This window comes from Globicephala melas, chromosome 20 (assembly GCF_963455315.2).
Source record: "Globicephala melas chromosome 20, mGloMel1.2, whole genome shotgun sequence".
In the NCBI taxonomy this organism is placed as follows: Eukaryota; Metazoa; Chordata; class Mammalia; order Artiodactyla; family Delphinidae; genus Globicephala; species Globicephala melas.
In genome coordinates this window covers 52,592,212-52,611,792 of record NC_083333.1, presented here as the reverse complement: position 1 = coordinate 52,611,792, position 19,581 = coordinate 52,592,212, and the positions used below count along the sequence as shown (strand labels likewise).

The window sequence follows — 19,581 nt, the reverse complement described above, 5'->3', positions numbered from 1 at the left end:
TGATGACCCATTTATATTTCTCCTGCCACTCATCTCTTATTTGAGCATCACTGCACTTCTGTATAGTATTGTAGGTTTTATTTTCCATATGAAGAAGAAACAGAGAAAGCAGGTAATTTCCCCAGGGTCACACAGCAACTTAGCATCAAAAAGAAGATACTAGCCCAGGTGATCTCTAACACTCAAAGCCCATGCTTCTGTGGAGTTGTAATTTTCCCACCCATTCTACTGCCTATCCTTGAACCTCCCAATGGGACCCTGGCCAGACTTTGACCCCAGACCTTCTGAATCTCCTACATTCTTAGCAGAAGGACATATTCAACAGCGCAAATACAATGGTTTTATACATGTATATGTGTTATATGCACACATAGATAATACACAGTTAAGTAATCTTACACATCACATACATACACCTACATGGATGTGTTTTGTACACGTGTGTGTATAAAAGACAACTCTTTTGAAACCCATGAGAAGAGAAGAAGGAGGCAAAAAGAACAGAGGGTGTGTAAAGGAGGAGGAATAGCGTGTGAAGGAGGGAGAGAAGAAAAAGGAGATAGAAAAGTCAGAGGAATCAAAAGAGGAAGAGAAGGATGGGTGAGTGAAAGAATCACTAGGAGAGGAAACAGAGGAAGACATCTCTCCCTGGCAGAATGAATAGCCATACCACTCTGAGGCCGTTAACTTGCCGGCAATTCTCAGGATGCTCCTTGGGCTCAGGAAGTGTGGGTTCAGTCAGGGAGGCTCCTCGGAGCCTGCTTTGTCACAGCAGTCACACTCTGAGACCTTCACCTGCCAGAGTGACGTGGGAAGGGTGGGCAGGCCCGAGGCAGATGGAAGGAGGGGTGTGTCAGGTCCAGCCTGGGGAATGCTGGGCAATTCCCTGCTCCTCCCCTCCTTCCTGAAGCTGATGAGAGTTCCCTCCACCCCAGATACCTGGGGGCCCACAGGCAGGCGTTCGTGCATCACCAGGTCCTCCCTGGGGCCAGGCCTAAGGTCAGTCTTCCCTTCCCCCTTGTGTGCCTGGAGTTGTAGATGGCAACCTCGCTGTGCCTCGGTTTCCTCATCTGTAGATTGGCACGGTAAGAATACCCACATCATCAGTAGTCGTGAGGAGGAAATGAATGTGCAGATCTGTCTGGGTCCCGAGTCACCTCAACAGCTAGTAGCCCTGGTTGTTCTTGTTGTTCTCTTGGGTGAACCACCCTCTCTGGTTCCCACAGCTAAGGCTTCTATTATGGAGCAAGGCTCCTGGACTGTCAGTCCGAGGGCTGACTATGCACTGAACACATGGTGTCTTAAATCCAGGGAGGCCAAGAGTGAGTATTTGGGGAATGACGATGGGGGAGAGAGATTGTATTCACTCAGATGACATTTAATGCACACCTACCATGTGCATAGTCCCATGCACAGGTTTGGCAGTGCAATTACAGCTAAGAGAAGCACCCGATACTCCTTCCCAAATTTCTCCTCATTCTTCTTTTTGAAAAATTGTTTACGTATCTGTCTGTCTCTCTAGATGAAGTGTCAGCTTCCTGAGGATGGGGTCTCTGCCTTCTTACTTCCTACAGTGTTCGGCACAGAGTAGATGCCTAATAAATATCTGGGAAATAAGCCAACAATGAAACAATGAGAGTCCCAAGGAAGGGCCTCCTAGTGGAGACGTGGAGGGCCCCGCCTCCCGTCAACATCAGAGGCAGCATCTTAGTCAAGTCGAAAGAACTGGAAATTTGGAGGCAGTGAGACTAGAACTGCGCTCTCTGTGTCACCGTGTGACCTATGACAAGCGGCTCAGAGAATATGAGTTTGTTTCCTCATCTTTCAAAGGAAAATATGCCCCCTACCTCCTTGAGTTGTTGGAGGGATAAAACGCAAGAATTAAATGGCGGTCCTTGGCCCACAGAACCTCTCCAGCCCTCGGCTTCTCTGTGCCTTTTCTCTGGACAACAGGACACAGCCCAACCCCTTTGCCTCTCTACTTAGCAACAAACTCCTCAAGATCAAAAGACCCAAGTAATAACTAGATTCATCATACAAGAAATACACCCACTCAGAATTCTGCACGAATGCTTTGGGAGTATATTACTTTAGGTCAGTGGCATTTTCATAAAATAATAATAGTATTCTTGCGGTTGCTCTACCTACCCCACTGTATCTCAGTTAATCTTTACATCAGCTCTAAAGAGCAGGTGTCCATAGCCCCATTTCACAGATAAGGAGATGGAGCTCTTAAGCTCCCACCGAATGTGCATGGCCCACAGGGAAGGAGCCGGGATTTGAACCTCCTCCGTGGATCTATCTGATTCTAAAGTATATATTCTGTCTCCTCCACCCCATAGCTCTTCGTTCTCATCAGAAGCTTTAGTCAGAGGATAAGGAAATGGAAGCAGGGAATTGGGCGGGAAGGGAGATTTGGAGGGAAGGAGGCTGAGAATCCTTTTCCATTCTGAAACGAGTTAAAAAACATTCCAATTCCATTTTCCACTGTCTATCACATCCTAAGAACACAAAGACCTCAGCCAAACCCCTAACTGTTTAAAGAGTAACAGAACTCCAGATTAAATTAGTATCCACATTCAAACAGTAGCTCTCATGGGGCAATGCCAAGCTGTCTCTACCCTCACGAGAAAGGGAAGAAAGCAAATACTAGCCAGGACCTTCGATCTGGAGCACAGAAACCAGATCCCAACGCGGTAGCGCCATGCGGGGGAGACTCAGCACAATCAGATCTTTTCATGTTTCCACTCAAGTTTGCCCCTTTCTCACCAGACGCCCGCCTAACAGCTCCCTTCCAGTGACAATGAACTGGTACCGAAGTGATCCGGACTGTTTTGACACTGAGCATCAATTCCACAACCTCGGTTTTCATCCACAAATCAATTATTCTAGCTCATTACAGGGCCAGAGTGAGTTTTCCCATCAGAAGGGGAACTTTCATTCACTCTGCCTTTCATTCGCCCAGGAAGGAAAGACAAAGAGAGGAAAGCAGGAGGGAGCGATGCTTGAGTTCTTAGACAGTGCCCACACGTTTCCTCCCTGGGACAGAACCCAGAGAGCTGGATGTCACTGAGCCAAGCATGCAGAGTTCCAGGAGGAGAGTTCGGGCTTCCTGAGAGCAGCCCAATAGCTCCACATCGTCTCCAGCTAAGAGGAACCGAGAGGTGTCCCCACAAAGGCTTTAGCCTGGCAAGGAGAGGGGAGAGGCAGGGTTGCAGGAGGTGAAATCGAGCCACCAGTAACAGGAAGTGGAGAAAAAGTGACACTGGATCCCCAGTCCTCCTGCAAGGAGACAATCTCCCCCAAACACCGTGTGCAGCCCCTTGGAAAGCGTGCCTACTGTGCACCAGGACTCCCCCGCCACGCCTTCTGTGCACAGTCAATGCAACAAAGAACTGCTGCCCATTTATTCCCGAGCTCTTTAAGGACCTTTAAGGACCCCTGGGAAAAATGACTGTGGCCTCAGTGCCAAGGAAAGCTGCTCTCCTGAGAAACCATTTTTTAAAATACACAACACGAATCTTATAAAGGATGTTTTCTGCTTTACTTTGGCCAAGCAGAAGCTCAGAGACAAATTTAGTAACCGATTTTAATAATTGTGCAAGACTCCATGCCGTGCAGGTTTGTGGACTAACATTGCCCTAGCTTCATATTTCTGTTCAACTCTTATTTCTTTGTGTCTTGATTTCTTTAATGTACTGCATCTCTTTTAGGGAGCTGTCTCATATCCTTTCTGGAAAGAAAAGAAGCATATGGGACCTAATCAATCAGACATTAAATTAATAATGAAAATGCAAAATTTCGTTGCATCTTCACAAAAGCCTGTTGGGATAGTGGTCACGGCCCTAATATTTGGGATGAGGAAATTCCGGGCACAGAGAGCTTAAGTAACTTACCCAAAGTCACACAGCTAGTGAGGGACTTAACTAGGAAGCTAACCAGAGTCATCCTGACTTTCAAGTTTAAAGCTTAAAGTTTTAACATTTAAGGCTCGTGCTCTTTCCACTGCCTGGCGCTGCCAGATGTTCCCCTACCTCTAAAAAGCTTCCCGTGGCCTACTGATCCAGGAGGTCTCAAGGTCTCAAGACCTTCCAGAGTCCAAGAGTAGAGCCATAGAACTAGCCACTGCTCCCATCTTCTCCCCTTTCACCCACGATAGGACGAGAGGACACAGGTGCAAGCTCCACGTCTTCCTCCCCAGCCCAAGCCTGGCCGGTCCTAAGACAGCATGTTAAGGGCTTGGCGCCTTCATTCCGGAGCCGCGTGTGCCGGGAGGAACGCCTTGTGCATGTGGTTCTGATTTGCATGCATCCCACCCCCACCCCCACCCCCACCCCCCGCCCCGGGTCTCCGCAGAACCCTTCCATTCCAAGTCCGAGAAGCCGTGGGAGCCTTGTTTTTTTGTGTTTTTTTGTTTTTCTTTTTTTAACACAATCCTCTCCCCCATCCCCCTTGCTCTCTCTGACAGCTTTTCTCTTTGAATCAGAGAACTAGACTCTGCCAAGTGAAAATGTAACTCAAACCTCAAAGGGCTCAACGGCGCTAGAAACTCGCAAGGCACAATCGCCCCAGAGATGCTGCTCTGCAGACCGACTCCCGCCGGGCGGGGCGTGGCTCCCGAGTGGCCAGGGGCGAGCGCTGCTGGGGGTCCGGGTATTTTTAGCTGATAATGTGTCTAGATGCCCTTGCGCCTGGCCCCCGAAAGAGAGATGGGGGTGATTTCTCCTCTTTATGGGTGAGGAAGGAGGCTCTGAGAGTCCAGAAGACCCTTCCATTTCGTGGGTGCCTACTGTGTGCCCAGTACCTCCCAGCCCGCATCTCCCTCCCTCCGCCCTCACTGCCACCCAGGGAGGCGGGAGGGAGATGGGCACCCTGCCGCCCTATGACATAGGAAAACGGATTGTAAGAGGAGAGGTCGAAACTCTAACTCAGGACCAAAGTCACCACGCCAGGGACATAGGTTGCAAGGGAGAGGTGCCTCGAGGTGCTGGCAGGGAAATGGGTACATGCACTTGAATCCAGCCAACTCCTCCCTGAGCCCATCAATAAGCGAATGATTGGCCAAGCAGAGCCTGTTGTCTGCAGACTTTTAGGGGAGGAGTTGAGTGATGCGGGCAGGTGGGCACATTTAGAAATGCCTTTCTCAGGGAGGCAAGTCCTGAGCCGGACAGGGAAGGAGGGAGCAGTGGCAGCTGGAGGCTGGCTTCTGCATTGAGCAGTGTTTGACCTTGGGTGTCCTTCCCTGGGTCCCACCTCCCCACCAAGACCGACTCTCTAGTTTGCCCTCACGGTGCAAGCTGAAAATATTAAGCCCCACATTCAAAACTTATTTTTCGTAAGACAGACACAGGAGAGCATTAAACCAAGCATAGGGCCCTGTGCAACTGCTCAGGTCACGTGCCCATAAAGCCAGCCCTCAAGGCCCTCTTTCTGTACCCACTCAGAGGAGTGGGAGTCTCAGTAGCCCAGACGTGGCCCAGCAAGAATCCTCACCAGTGTCTCCTCGTTCCTCACCCAGGCCTCTCTCCAAATACGCCATCACACTGACAGCTACCACCCCCAATCTGATCCCAAGCAGACTTAATGAATACCTGTTGATTTAATTCCAATGAAAAAAGAAGTGATACTCATCACAACCAAGAGTAAATAACCAGCACCAGTTTAAACTGTGACCTTCCCACAGAGATTCTCATTTTCACAGGATCAAAGCCTTAAGCTCAAGAAACACACTTCACTTGGTGGCCTTCCAGGCATCAAAGAGTAGATGGGGAGGGGGTACTGGGGACCCAAGGCAGAAGGCATTTACCTGCCCCACCTATGGGTCGGGCCAATCCCACAGGAGTGATGCGTAGAGAGACTTGGTGCTGGATTTCAGGGACCCTTTTATCCTCTCACAGTGGGTCAAACAAGCAGTTCATTTTCATCACACAGGGTTTACTGGGGCAACCGACCACTGCACTCTTCCTCACGGCCAAAGGTCTCTCTATAGGAGACTGGGTGCACCACAACTTTGTCCCAGTCCGTCTCCCAAACTCATGATGGAGTCAGTTCTTCCCCCAAACAGAACCTGAAGAAGAAAAGGAGGTAGGAAGAGAAAATAGGATGAAGACGACAGATGGGAGGGAAGGAGAAAAAGAAAAAGGAAAAACATTTATTTTGTTTTTGATTGATTGCAACCTTTATGAGAATAGTGACCACAGCTGTCTTGTTCCCCCAGAGCCTAAGGCAACCAGGCCAACCAGTACAGTGCCTGATAAACTGTAGATGCTCAATTCATACTATGGATGGATGGATAGATTGGTAGAGGGATGGACAGCGGGTAGCTGGATGTATGATTATATATGTAGGTGGCTGGATGTGTAGATGGGTGGGTGAATGGTGGGTGGATGGATGAACTGATGGAGGGTGGATAGGTGGATGGATAGAAGGGTGGTGAACAGCTGGACTGGTGGATGGGTTAACGGATGGGCAGGTGAGTAAGTAAATGGTGGGAGGGTGGGTGAAATGCTAGGCTCTGTGGTAAATGCTTTTGTGTTTATGCCTTTTTATTTTCCAAGTGCTGCCTTGAATCCCCTGTGAACAAAGTAGAGGTTTAAACAAGCAAATTATCTCTCATCAGCTCTGTGAGTTAAATATTATGCAACGTCACCTCTCCTCTAGCTAGGAAGGGGCCAGTCAGGATCGCAATCTCAGTCTGCCTAAGTTGACCCAAAGCTCTCTCCACAGCACCGGCCTGCTGAAGAGACTGCGCATTTATCCAGGGGCCACCTGTAGCATTGCCTGCTTAATTTCAGCCCTGAGCCTCTGGGCCCCATCCCCTGCTCCCGCCTTAAGGATACAGGCAAATGCAACTTCTTCTCTAATATTTCCTAATTCACTCAGGCTCCTTGACACATCACATGTTTCTTTGTTGGAATATTCCAACCAATACCTCCTGTCCTTCGGAGATGAACAGACCATTCTGGGTCAGGCAGGGCATGAAGCCCCTTTGACACAAAACCGAATCACATTAGAGCAACATGCCAGTGAGCTGTCAGCCTAGCTCTTAGTCTTGACACGCCCCCACCCATCTTCACCCATCCTTTACTTCAGCTGTTGAGGGTAGTCACTCTTTAGAGGTCAGGGAACCCTACGAGGATTTGCTGAAAGCTATACATTTTACTCCACGCCCCCAATGTACATAAACACAAAATTATACATACGCAGAACCCCTTTGAAGAACCCGTGATCTCATTCACTGTGTTGTAGGATTTGCTGTTTTGTGTATGTCATCTCTTCGTAGTCCAGGTATCTAGTATGCGAATGATCCGGATGGTTGATTCTGCTCCCGTTTCTCCTCATCACTGTCAAATAATTAAACGATAAGGTGTGTGTCGGGGCTCTCCAGAGTTACGTAAATCCTGATTCTGTCCTCTGAGAGTGCAGTAGGCAGCATCTAAGATGGTTCCCAAGGGTCCCTGCCTCCTAAAACTCATTCCCTAGGCTAATTTCCTTCTCTTTTTTTAAAATTAATTTTATTGAAATATAGTTGATTTACAATGTTGTATTAATTCCTACTTTACAGCAAAGTGATTCAGTTATACATATATATATATATGTTTATCACAGGATATTGAATATAGTTTATCAATTATGGTTTATCACAGGATATTGAATATAGTTCCCTGTGCTCTACAGCCAGACCTTGTTGTTTATCCATCCTATATATAATAGTTTGCATATGTTAATCCCAAACTCCAAATCCTTCCCTTCCCCACCCCCCTGCCTCTTGGCAACCACAAGTCTGTTCTCTGTGTCTGTGAGTCTGTTTCTGTTTTGTAGATAGGTTCATTTGTGTCATATTTTAGATTCCACATATAAGTGATTTCACATGGTATTTGTCTTTCTCTTTCTGACTTACTTCACTTAATATGATAATCTCTAGGTCCATCCTTGTTGCTACAAATGGCATTATTTCATTCTTTTTTATGGCTGAGTAGTATTTCATACTTTCCTCCTCTTGAATGTGGGCTGGACCTAGTAACTTCCTTCAGCAGGTAGGATCTGGATATCTCTTCTAAGATTAGGTTACAAAAGATCCTGGCTTCCATCCTGTGAGCCCTCTTCAGCTCTGTTGCTTGCTTTGCTCTTATGGAGGCCAGCTGCCATATTATAAACTGCCTTATGGAGAAGGGTAGCCTCTGGCTATCAGCCAGTGAGGAACTGAGGCCCTCAGTCCAACAGCCTGGGAGGAACTGAATCCTGCCAGCAGCCTCCTGAGTGAGACTGGAAGCAGACCCTTCCCCTGTCGAGCCTTGAGTTGATAGTAGCCCCAGCTGTAGCCCCAGCATCAGAGGTTCTGGGCCGGAAGACTCAGCTAGGCCACGCCCAGATGCTTGCTCCACAGAAACTGTGAGATAATGAATGTGTGTTGCTCTGAACATTAAGTTTAGGGATCGTTTATTATATCCACATGGATAACAAATGTGGTTATCTGACGTCCTATTGAACAGCTGCTCTGTGACAATGATTCTAAGGGAAAAGAGATGATGAATAAGATCCATTCAACGCCCTCTAGATACTCTCTGTGAGTCAGCTAGTAAAGCAGATCCTTATAAGTCATCTAAATAAGTATTATAGGACTTCCCTGGTGGTGCAGGGGTTAAGAATCTGCCTGCCAATGCAGGGGACACGGGTTCAAGCCCTGCTTCGGGAAGATCCCACATGTCGCGGAGCAACTCAGCCCATGCGCCACAACTACTGAGCCTGCACTCTAGAGCCTGTAAACCACAACTACTGAGCCCGTGTGCCACAGCTACTGAAGTCCGTGCAACTAGAGCCCGTGCTCCCCAACAAAGAGAAGCCATCTCAATGAGAAGCCCGCGCACCACAACGAAGAGTAGCCCCCGCCCGCCGCAACTAGAGAAAGCCCGCGCGCAGCAACGAAGACCCAGTGCAGCCAAAAATAAATAAATTAAATAAATAAATATAATTTTTAAATAAAATAAATAAATAAATATTATAATAAAGTTATTATCATAGAGTAAACAAACAATAAAAATCCACTGGCCAAGGCAAGTCACATGGCCAAACTCAAAGTTAAGGGGGGTGGAGGGGATACACTCCACCCCCATTAGTGGGAGAAACTGCAAAGTCACAGGACAAAGGATACACATGCAGGAGGGGATAAGGAATTAGGGCCAAAAATGTAATCTACTGCCATGAAAAGACATCGATGAAATATAAATGCATATCACTAAGTGAAAGAAGCCGGTCTGAGAAGGGTATATACCGTACGATTCCAACACTGTGACATTCTGAAAAGGCAAAACTATGGAGACATTTAAAAGATCAGTGGTTGCCAAGGGTTATGAAAGAGGAAGGGATGAATAGGTGGAACACAGAGAATTTTTAGGGCAGTGAAACTACTCTGTGTGAGATATAACGACGGATACACGTCATTACACATTTCAACCAAACCCATGGCATGTACACCAAGAGTGAGCCTTAATGCAAACTACGGACTCTGGGTGATGATGGTGAGTCAGTGCAGGTTCATCAGTCGTACAAAACACACCACACTCTGGTGAGGGTGTTGAGAATGGGGGAGGCTGTGCACGTGTGGGGTATATAGAAAACCTCTGTACCTTCTGTTCAATTTTGCTGTGAACCTTAAAGTGCTCCAAAAAGTAAGGTCTATTTAAAAATACAACCTACTACCTACTATAAAGGGCTATGGCAGTTTAGGAAAAAGATAAATTTAGTAGAGACATAAAAAGGACACCGGGAGGAAACATATCAAACGCTGACACTAGATGTTGGCAGACGGCACGTGATTTTTATTTCCCTCTCTGTGTCTTTTCCAGCTCCAAATATTCTGCAATGAGCATGTTTACATTTCGAGGAAGAGAAAATGTTACAAAAAGTATGAGACAGGCTCTTGGAGCCTGAAGGAAGGAGAAATTATTTTTGACTGAGAGAGCTGAGGAAGTACCTGAAAGCAGGTGACGTGGAGCTGGCACTGAAGGACGAAAAGTAACCCAACAAAGAAGGAACGTGAAACAGCTTTGGATCCAGAAAACAAAACGCAGAGGGGGACTTGCCTTAAAGCTGCTGTGACAGTAAGTGCATCTTAAGGGGCCGGCTGTGCAGCCAGGCCAGGTACACTGATGTTTAAGTGATGAGTAGTGGTGAACTCAGCTTGTGGAGGATGGAGTCGGGGAAAAAATGGGCTTAATCTAAGGAGTCTAAAATGTTAGCGATCGAAGGGACTTTCACATCAGCCCCTTCATCTTATTTTAGGTCATTTTTGACCTAAAGAAACCCCAGCAGTTTCATATGGTTCAACCTAGTACCAAGAGGGGACCTGAGCCCAAAAAGTAATTTTCCCACCATCACAGAGACAGTGAGTGACAAAGCCAGGACACATCCAGTGTGTTTCAAGAGCAAAGAAGGGACAGACACAGGAAGTTCAGGCATCCTCTGTGAGGAGCTCGGATAAGGGCGGGCTTGATGAGAAGCAGTTAGATCTTCAGAGATGCCAACCTGGGAGGTTTTGACCATGTGTACGCTGTCAGGCTCACAATAAAGAAAGTACTGAATATTAGCTCCCACCATCATTCAAGCAGGTGTGTCCGATTTGTCTTTAAAGCAAGACCTTCTGCAGAGAGACGTGAAGTGAGCAGTGTTGGAAGACCCTCCTGGGCAGAGACAGCATCTCGTCCCCCTCTGTAGTGTCTACAGGTCCTGGCACAATTCTAGGCACATGGTCATGTACAGTAATGTTTGCCGGATCCAATGCACAATGTCTCTGCACTTCCACCCTCCCGGGCCATGAGCCTTCAGCCCTTTATCTCCTACTCTCCCAGGGTCAGAAGATGTCTCCCCAGGCTTGTTCTGTAACTTTTATTTTTAGTTAAAAATAAAAGCTTTGGGTGGCAGGGGGTGGGACAGAGGGGAACAGGGGTGGGAGTTGGATAGCCATCAAGGGGCCCTGAAGCTCAGAGGTGGCTCCACGGAACCACTTTTCGTACTGCATTTAGAAAACACAGGTTTTTAGAAGAAAAAAAGGGGCAAATCTATCCCTATGCAGGGGGGATTTGGGAGCAAGCATTAGCCTCCTAAGAGGGTTCACAAGGTTATACTTAGTCTCTCTCTCTCTCTCTCTCTCACACACACACACACACTCACCCACATACATGCCAAACACACACACACTCATTTTGTATCAAGCACCAGGTCGAGTAGGTCAGAAAGGAATGGTACCATTGTTCCCTGTTTACGCCTGTTTTTCAAGAGACTGCCCCAGAATGTCACTTCTCTACCCTTCCCCTACCTGAAAATGAGATTAGAACTTGCCCTTGATTTTGCCCCAGGACCAGTCCAGCTCAGAATGCTCACAGCAGGGCTATTCAGTGCGCACTAATCATTTCTTCCTATCTCCCCATGAGATTAGAATACTGTGGGCTCTGGCTCCTGGTACAGCCTGACTGTGTTAGGCCCCAACACTCCCCGGCCACTGTGAAATACCCTGGAAAAAACAGGTCCTGGAAGAAAAGATCTCCTTAAGAGCTGCAGCCTCAAACTCCTCTTTCACCAAAGGTTTTGGCAGAGGTGGGGGCAGGGCTTATAGGGCCTGAGTCAACCCGTGGAAACAGGAGGGTCTGCACATTTCAAGAGACCTCTGCCCTAACAGAGGCTTCTAGTGGGGGAAATCCAAGGAGGACCATGAAAATTCCTCCTCCCCCTTGGTAGGTCCCCAGGCTAAGAACCCAACAATGCCCCAGTCCTTCCGGAGCCTCAATTCCCAACTCTCCAAGCCTCTCCTGAAGACCACCTTCTCAGTTTCTCCTCCTGATGACCCAGGAAGAGGAGACTGCCCACCTTAGTTCTCTCCAGCCAAGCTTCAGGCTTGGGACCCACTTGCCTCTCTCTCTTCCCAGCTCTTGTTTCCACCAAACAGAGCTCCTCCTGAAGGAGGCCTGTAGCACTGAAGCCTCAGAGGAGAGGCTGCTGCTCTGACTCTTTCCAGTTGTCAGAGAGGCCATCTAAGAATAACCACGCCCGAAATAGCACTTGGGATGATTTCGGTGGTGCCTCAGCCCAGAGGCAGGTGGATGGACCAGATGACCTTTGGGGGTTCCTTCTACTCCTTGGATACCTCACTCATTAACAAAAGTCTACTGAACACCTACTACGTACCAGGCACTATGTTAGGTACTGGGGATGCAATGATGACTAAGATGCATGGCCCCTGTTCTCATGGAGGTCTGAGCTTAATGAGAAAATCACAGCCCACCTCTGCCCCCACCACCTCTCCTGCCCCAGGTGGGGTCAGTAGGTTTTGCTTCTGTGCCATGGCACTGTGTTCAGTCCTCTGCCTAGCTTGGTACATACTGTATTATAATTACCATCTCTTCAGTTGCTTCCTGACTAGATTCTCAATTCTGGAGACAAGAATCACTTCTCTGTCCCCAGAACTTAGCACACTGTCTGGCCCATTGTAGATGCAGAATCAAGATTTGAATAAGCGGACGGATGGATGGATGGATGGATGGATGGATGGATGGATGGATGGATGGATATAGATTGATGGATCAATCCTTTACTTTACGGAGATGTTGACTAATAGGAATTTTCTTCCATCTGCTTCTTTCTTTGGACCCCAGTTGGTTTGGCTGCACTATATCAATTTGGGCCATACTAAAATTAAGCAGAAGACATCTTAAGTGAACATTTGAGGGAGAATAAGGATGGCAAATATATGACATGCTAATGCTTCTTGCTCCCACACAGCTGGCCTCTTTCCTACTACGTCCAGACGTGCCCTCAGTCCTTCTCAACACAGTACCTAGGACATTGCAGCCAACTACTGGAGATGTTAAGTAAGTTGGAGCTTATTTGCCACCTTTGAACTGGACGATCAAGCTTGGCAAGGAGCAGCAGGGGTTAGGTTCTGACAGGTCATTGAGATCAAATGATTAGGTATGAAGCTTCTAAAATAAAGTCTTATGATGCACAGGCTGTCCTCTTGTAGCTAAAACCAAGCAGTATTTTAAAATGCATTAACATTTTCATTCAGGTACTAGTTAATGATTTTGTTCTATATAACGATGGATGAATTATTTACTCATCTCCACAAGAAACCCCCAAATTCTCAAGTGCCACAGGGAATCCCAGAATTTCCAAAGCCAGCACTAGAGAGGGGGTCAAACTCTAATTATGTCACTGTCTCACCCAGAACCTGCAATTCTCTCCATCACCAGCGTGATAAACCTCCAGCTCCTTAGGGTAACATTCCAGATCCTGCATAAAAATCTGAGGGGCAGCCACAGGGGACTCCCTGACAACATGCCACTTCCCACTACTGGCACTTTTACTCTCTCCTTCCCTAGGAATGCTTATTCCCCCATCTCCACCTAGTTTAAATCTGCCCATTCTTGTGATAACATGGAAAAAGCCTTCCAATTAATGATTCATTTTTAACAATGTGTGTATGCTTACTACGATAACATACGATATCAACTATAACAACAACTGCTATGGAGAAGCTGTACCCAAGGAAAAAGGCTGGCAAGAAATGCAGCAAAATGCCAACAAAATTTATATTGGTGGCATGGAACTGTGAGTGGTACTTCTTCTGTTTTCTAAACGGTTTCTGATGTAGTTCTGTGGTTTTTATAATGAGAGTATTACACTTAGCCAACATCTACTATAGGATTGGAATTAAGTCACTTTTAAACTTTATACCTCAAACACAGCCCAGTTTAAATGTTATCACCTCCAAGATGCCTTCCCTGACTACTCCCTCCCACTGTCCCCATAAGACACTGTATTTTCTCCTCTGTGTCCCCTAGATTTACATTACTGTCTCTGTCAGAGGAGTTACCAGGGTCTACACTGAATCACAGATGATCTATATACATGCCTGTCCAGCTTTATGACAGGATATTATTTTTGAATCAATAAATGAAGAAATGGTCATGTTTTCAGCCTACACTGGTTAGAATATATAATATTATAATATGATATAAATTATTACATTGTCATTACAACTTTCAATTTTTTAGTCAATTGCCTGTCAATTGCCTGTCAATTGCCTCCCCCCACCCCCAGATGATTTCAAATCCCAGGCTGTCGTTGGCAAGACCACAATGTAGCGGCCTTCAGGGTAGGAAATGTCCAGATCATCTAACACAAACGTTGGCCTTTAAAACAAGTAAAATCAACCCCTTAGGTAATTAATTTGCAGGAAATATGAAAACCAATTCTTGGTTGCAAGCCGTACGCTTATCTGTGGGATTTAAGCATTCAGCCAGTTGGATGAAGTATTAATTGTGTCAGTACTACTGACAGCAGTAAGAGAATAGGCCTTCACTCCCAGCCGAGACTGTGCAGAGTCACCCACCAGACTCACACAGGTACAGCATAATTGGTGGAGGGTTATTTGTTTGGACTTGCAAAATGGATTTCTTAAATGTTTGAGCTAGTGCTAGAAGAATTTTCAAAGTACCTGCATACTCATCTTAAACACACACGTTATTAAGGGATTTTATTTGACATTTAACAATTTTGTATATTAATATTCCCATCTTTCCCCTAAATGGCCTAATCCATCTAAATCCATAGCATCAAAAGTCATTACACAAAAAGAACAAGATGTTGCCAGAACCACTGTGGCCTGGCACTGAATTTGCGTGAGCTGAGATGATTTGGGCAGATTTATATCCTGTTATTTCCTGAACTCGGAGCAAAACTCACAGGTTGAAGACTTTGAAAGCATTTGTCTGAGCAATCTCACTTCATCACTTTGAAGGGGATGATGTTTCTGCCATCTATCTACTCGAGCAGTGATGCCTTCATGCACCTCTCTCTCTCGCTGGATATGTGAACCCCAGGGTGAATCCCAAGGCCTATGGCCACTGGGGAGAGGGCATCATCTTTACTTGATCTTCCTTCCCCTGGAAAACTTTCTTTTACCTCTTCCCTGGGTTCCCTTGGTATGGAAAGATACTTGCAGAGGGTGTAGGGGGCACGTCAGATCCTGAAATTATTACTTTGCTCTTCTTACTGGCAAATGACATAAAGGGTTGGGCTACAGTAGTGGTTTTTAATCATTTTTTGAGTCACACACTTCTTTAAGAAGCTGATGAAAGCTATGCATTCTCTTCCTAGAGGAAATCAGGTATGTGCATACACACAAAATTTTTCTTGCAAATATAGGCAGTTCACGTGGTGAATTACTCATGCATGGGTTTCCCAAGGGTCTATGAACCCCAGTTTAAGCATCTCTGATCTAAATAACAACCACTTGCCTTTCCCTTTGATTTACAGAGCATTTTCAAACCTTTCTCTTGTTAGACAACTTAGTAAGGTAGGTACCTATTTCACTCCCATATAAAATTGTCACCCTGGGTAAGAAATATATTTTGACTTTCTGCTTGCAAATCTTAATTTTCACCTCCTCCTGATGGGAAACTGCATTTTGAAAATTCAAATTCTGTTTGTTATATTTTTATACCAATTTGTTAACACTGATTCCCTTTTTTCCCTATAAACATGGAAAGATCACGGACTGAATTCAGAAAATCTGGGCTAGAATCTAGATGCTGCCTGCTCGAGATGTTACTCACCTCGGCTCCTTTGTCTGAGGAAGGGGCATGACAAAGTCTATCTCCCACGGGTCTGGAGGATTTCATGAGTCATGCCAGGAGTCTCGTCTGAGCTACACCCCCAGCGGGACATGTCAGTGTCTCCGAACACATTCAGGGGACCTATTGTTTCCATAATACAAACTACAAAGAGTCAAACCCACAAAATCTTCTAGACTGGTGGCGCTAAGTGGGAGATAGAGTGAGAACGTGTCGCAGGTAGCAGGAATTTTTTTAAAAGGTTTCTTAACTGCTGAGATAACCATGATTCAAAGCGTCTGTCCTGATGTTCTTTTCCCAGCCGTGTACCTTTGAATGGAAAGCTATGAGATCGAAGAAACCCAGTTGCTTCATCAGATATCTTGTTATTAATAAACAAAAGTATGAGTGCTATCACATGCTAAGCCTGAACCCAGCCAGAAAGCAGGCCTCTTGCCACCTGGAGGAAACCACTAGACCACCATGTAGACAGCGCCCGACACCTTTGCTCAAAATAGCTACCCCATCCTTGCTCACTGCATCCCCACCTTCCACCCAGGTGAGCTATTTGTAGCTGTTGTCAGGGCTCGAATGGCAAGCTGGCAGAGCAGCCAACATGAACTCCTCCTGGCAGCGTTGTCCCCAGACGCAGAGGGAGCCGGCAAGGCCACAGCTAGCCTGTACAGCATGGTTGTGTGACTTAGGATAAGACGCCCCCTCTGGGAGGACTGATTAGAAAAGTTGGCTCCCCTAGGCTGGCCCTGCCCTGTGGGCACAAGACTCAGGCGATCAGAAGAAAGGCTGGGTTTCACCCCTTGCTCTTCCCCAGACCTGGTGTTTCTGATCAGTCAATAGACATAGTAACCCTGGAGCAAGCCTCCCCTTGGGTCTCACTCAGTCCTTCTCATGGAGGCCTGAGAGCATAGAAGGCGGCCACCACAAACAGCCGGGAAGGCAGACGGCCGGCCTGGGATCAGATGTCTCCCACCCTGCTCTCCAGCACTGCTCTCACTGACTGTCATTCATTTGATTAACAAATACTCAGTGAGTCCATTCTACATGCCAGCTACATGAGGTGCATCACGTGGGTTTCCACTGACTTCTTATAGAATCTCTGCAAGACAGCAATTATTATTCCCATTTAATACAGAAGGAATCTGAAGTTCAGAAAGATAAAGCTTTTCGCTCCATGTCGTACAGCTAATGAATTGCAGGGCTAGGACGCAAGTTCACTTGTATCTGACTCCAAAGTCTCAGTGGGCCCATCCAATGCCTTAGGGCAGTGGCTGTCAAATCTCGCTGTATGTCAGAATCACCCTGGGAGCTTTTAAATCATACCAGTACCCAGGCCTCGCCCCAGAGATTTAGATTTAATTGGTCCAGGGTGGGGTCAAGCACCAGGGTTTTTGTTGCTGCTGTTGTTTTAATCTTCCCTGGTGCATCTAATCTGTACCCAGGATTAAGAGCCACAGATATTGGTGCATTACTCATCCTAGTCAGACTCAACGCATTCCCACCCATATATCTGAAGAGACAAGATAGGTCAGCCAGGGAGTGAGATTTGATACGGCATCAGAAGAAATTCCCATTTCTAAAATGTAGCTCCACTCCCTGCCACTCCTTTGGACCTTGAACTGTTCCAGGGTACCCCCACTTTTTTTTTTTTTTGCGGTACGCGGGCCTCTCACTGTTGTGGCCTCTCCCGTCGCGGAGTACAGGCTCCGGACGCGCAGTCTCAGCGGCCATGGCTCACGGGCCCAGCCGCTCCGCGGCATGTGGGATCTTCCCGGACCGGGGCACGAACCCCTGTCCCCTGCATCGGCAGGCAGACTCTCAACCTCTACGCCACCAGGGAAGCCCCAAGGGGTCCCCCCTTTTTAACATTAAATAATAGTTGTTATCCTGATGCAGCTTAGTAGAGACTAGTTGTTAACCAACTAATACCAAGAATGGGGTATTGGGAGAAAACAAAATTATGGTTACCAAAGGGGAAAGGGGGTGGCGGGAGGGATAAATTAGGAGGTTGGGATTAACATAGACACACTACTATATATAAAATATATATAGTATATATAGTATATATAATATATATTATATATATATATATAATATATAAAATAGATAACCAACAAGGACTTACTATATAGCACAGGAAACTATACTCAGTATTTTGTAATAATTTATAATGGACGAGAATCTGAAGAAGAGAATCAGATATACATATCTGAACCACTGTGCTGTACACCTGAAACTAATGCAATATTGTAAATCAACTATACTTCAATTAAAAAAACAAAAAGAATGGGGTATTGGGAAGAAGACTGGTGGGGTGGGAAAACCCAGAAATAAGGAAACTCATGGTAGAGGAGATAGGCTATGTAAAAATCATATTAATAATAATCATAATAAATAATAATAACAGCTAACCTATACTGAGTGCTTACTACATTCCTGCTCCTGTTCTAAGCACTTTACAAGTATTAACTCAACCACCCTATCGAGGTGGGTATATCTACCTTCCCTCATTTTACAAATGAGGAAACTGAGGCATACAGAGGCTATTAAATAACTTGACCAAGGTTACCTAGACAGATAGCTCGACTCCACAGTACATGCCCTTAATTTTGTCCACTCGAGTTTTCCTCAAGACTAGGTCTGACTGTAGCTTCCTTGCCGCGCTCAGAATCGAGTCTCTTAGGGTCCTTTGAGGACCACTTCAGCCTCCGTTATGTGCAGCTGCTTAGCTCTCCCATGTTCACCAGCTCCCTCTGGCCTGCTTAGCCCAGTGTAGCCAAGGCACATTAGCAGGGTGGGGTTAGGGAAAGAGCCCTAGCCTAACGGTCATAAAGTCCAGGGTCTCACTACAGGGCTGCTACTGAGTGTTTGCAAATTCAGGTCAAGTTATGTTCCTCTCTGGGCTTAAGTTTCCTTCTTTTAAAGTGAAAGCTTTAAATTGAATCATCTATAAAGGCTCTGAGAAGTCATGCAATGAAGAAACCAGCTTCACCAGTGTTTCCTGAATTCATATGACCACTGTAGTAGATTGCATTATTGCTCCCAGTTCTTCACTGTATCCACACTCTGTTGTGACTTTGCAATTCCTACCACTAGTGGTAGAATATAGTTATTTCTCTGCTTCAGTTACATTGATCTTGGCCATGTGACTTGGTCTGGCCAATGGAATGTTAATGGACATGATAGTGGAAAAGGCTTGAAATATGCTTATGCAGGTAAGCGTGCCCTCTTGCTCTTCCATCATCATGAGAAAACCATGCCCTTGATAGCTGCCTGATCCCTGAAGAATAAGAGACTCACGGAACAGAGGCACCACCAGCTACCCCACAGGCCTCTGAGCAAAATTAAAAATCAAAATAAATCATAATCAATATTATTATTAGTGACTGTGTTTGGGGTTGATTTGTTACTCAGCGTTAGTGATGTAATAACTGACTGATACAACTACCAAACCATTCTTTAGTTAACATCTATTAAATGTCTAACTGAATGCTCCAAGGAACATGTTTGAAAAAGTGCTTCTCTAGGGACATCTGAGGCCAGCCTTTTTTACTCAATGTGTCTTTCTTAGTTTCACTGAGCAGAGGGCTCATTTTTGCTTAGTGTTTAATACAGGTGTCTCATATCCCTGTACAAAGTATCAATACACACTTTTTGAATGCAAGCACTCTAGACAGTTATTTTTCCATCCTCAATGCCTAGCACAGAGCCTGGCACACTATAAGTGCTTAGTAAGTGTTGGCTAAGGGAAAGAGGTGAGGACCTTGTCATCATCATAACTGTCTGGGCCATGTTTGTGGACAAGATGATCTCTAAGTAGCCTTCCATCTTCAACATCTTGGAGTTAAGCGGCCAACACCCCTCCTTCAGTAAACCATCTGTGGGGACTGGGAACCAGCGCCATACTCCATGCCTTCCTCCCCATGTCCACTCTTGATTTCTGGTCTCTTTTCCTCTA

The 19,581-nt window shown here is 46.1% G+C and overlaps 1 long non-coding RNA gene across 1 annotated transcript in view; it reads right to left on the bottom strand.

Annotated features, from left to right (window-relative positions):
- Positions 1 to 5,932: 5,932 nt before the first annotated feature.
- LOC132594109 (uncharacterized) overlaps positions 5,933 to 19,581 on the bottom strand; it is a 30,531-nt gene continuing 16,882 nt past the window's right edge. The window contains exons 4-5 of the long non-coding RNA XR_009560276.1: positions 7,203 to 7,343; positions 5,933 to 6,067 (exon numbers count right to left, since the gene is read on the bottom strand). This is a non-coding gene — a long non-coding RNA (uncharacterized lncRNA). The remainder of the gene's footprint in view (positions 6,068 to 7,202; positions 7,344 to 19,581) is intronic.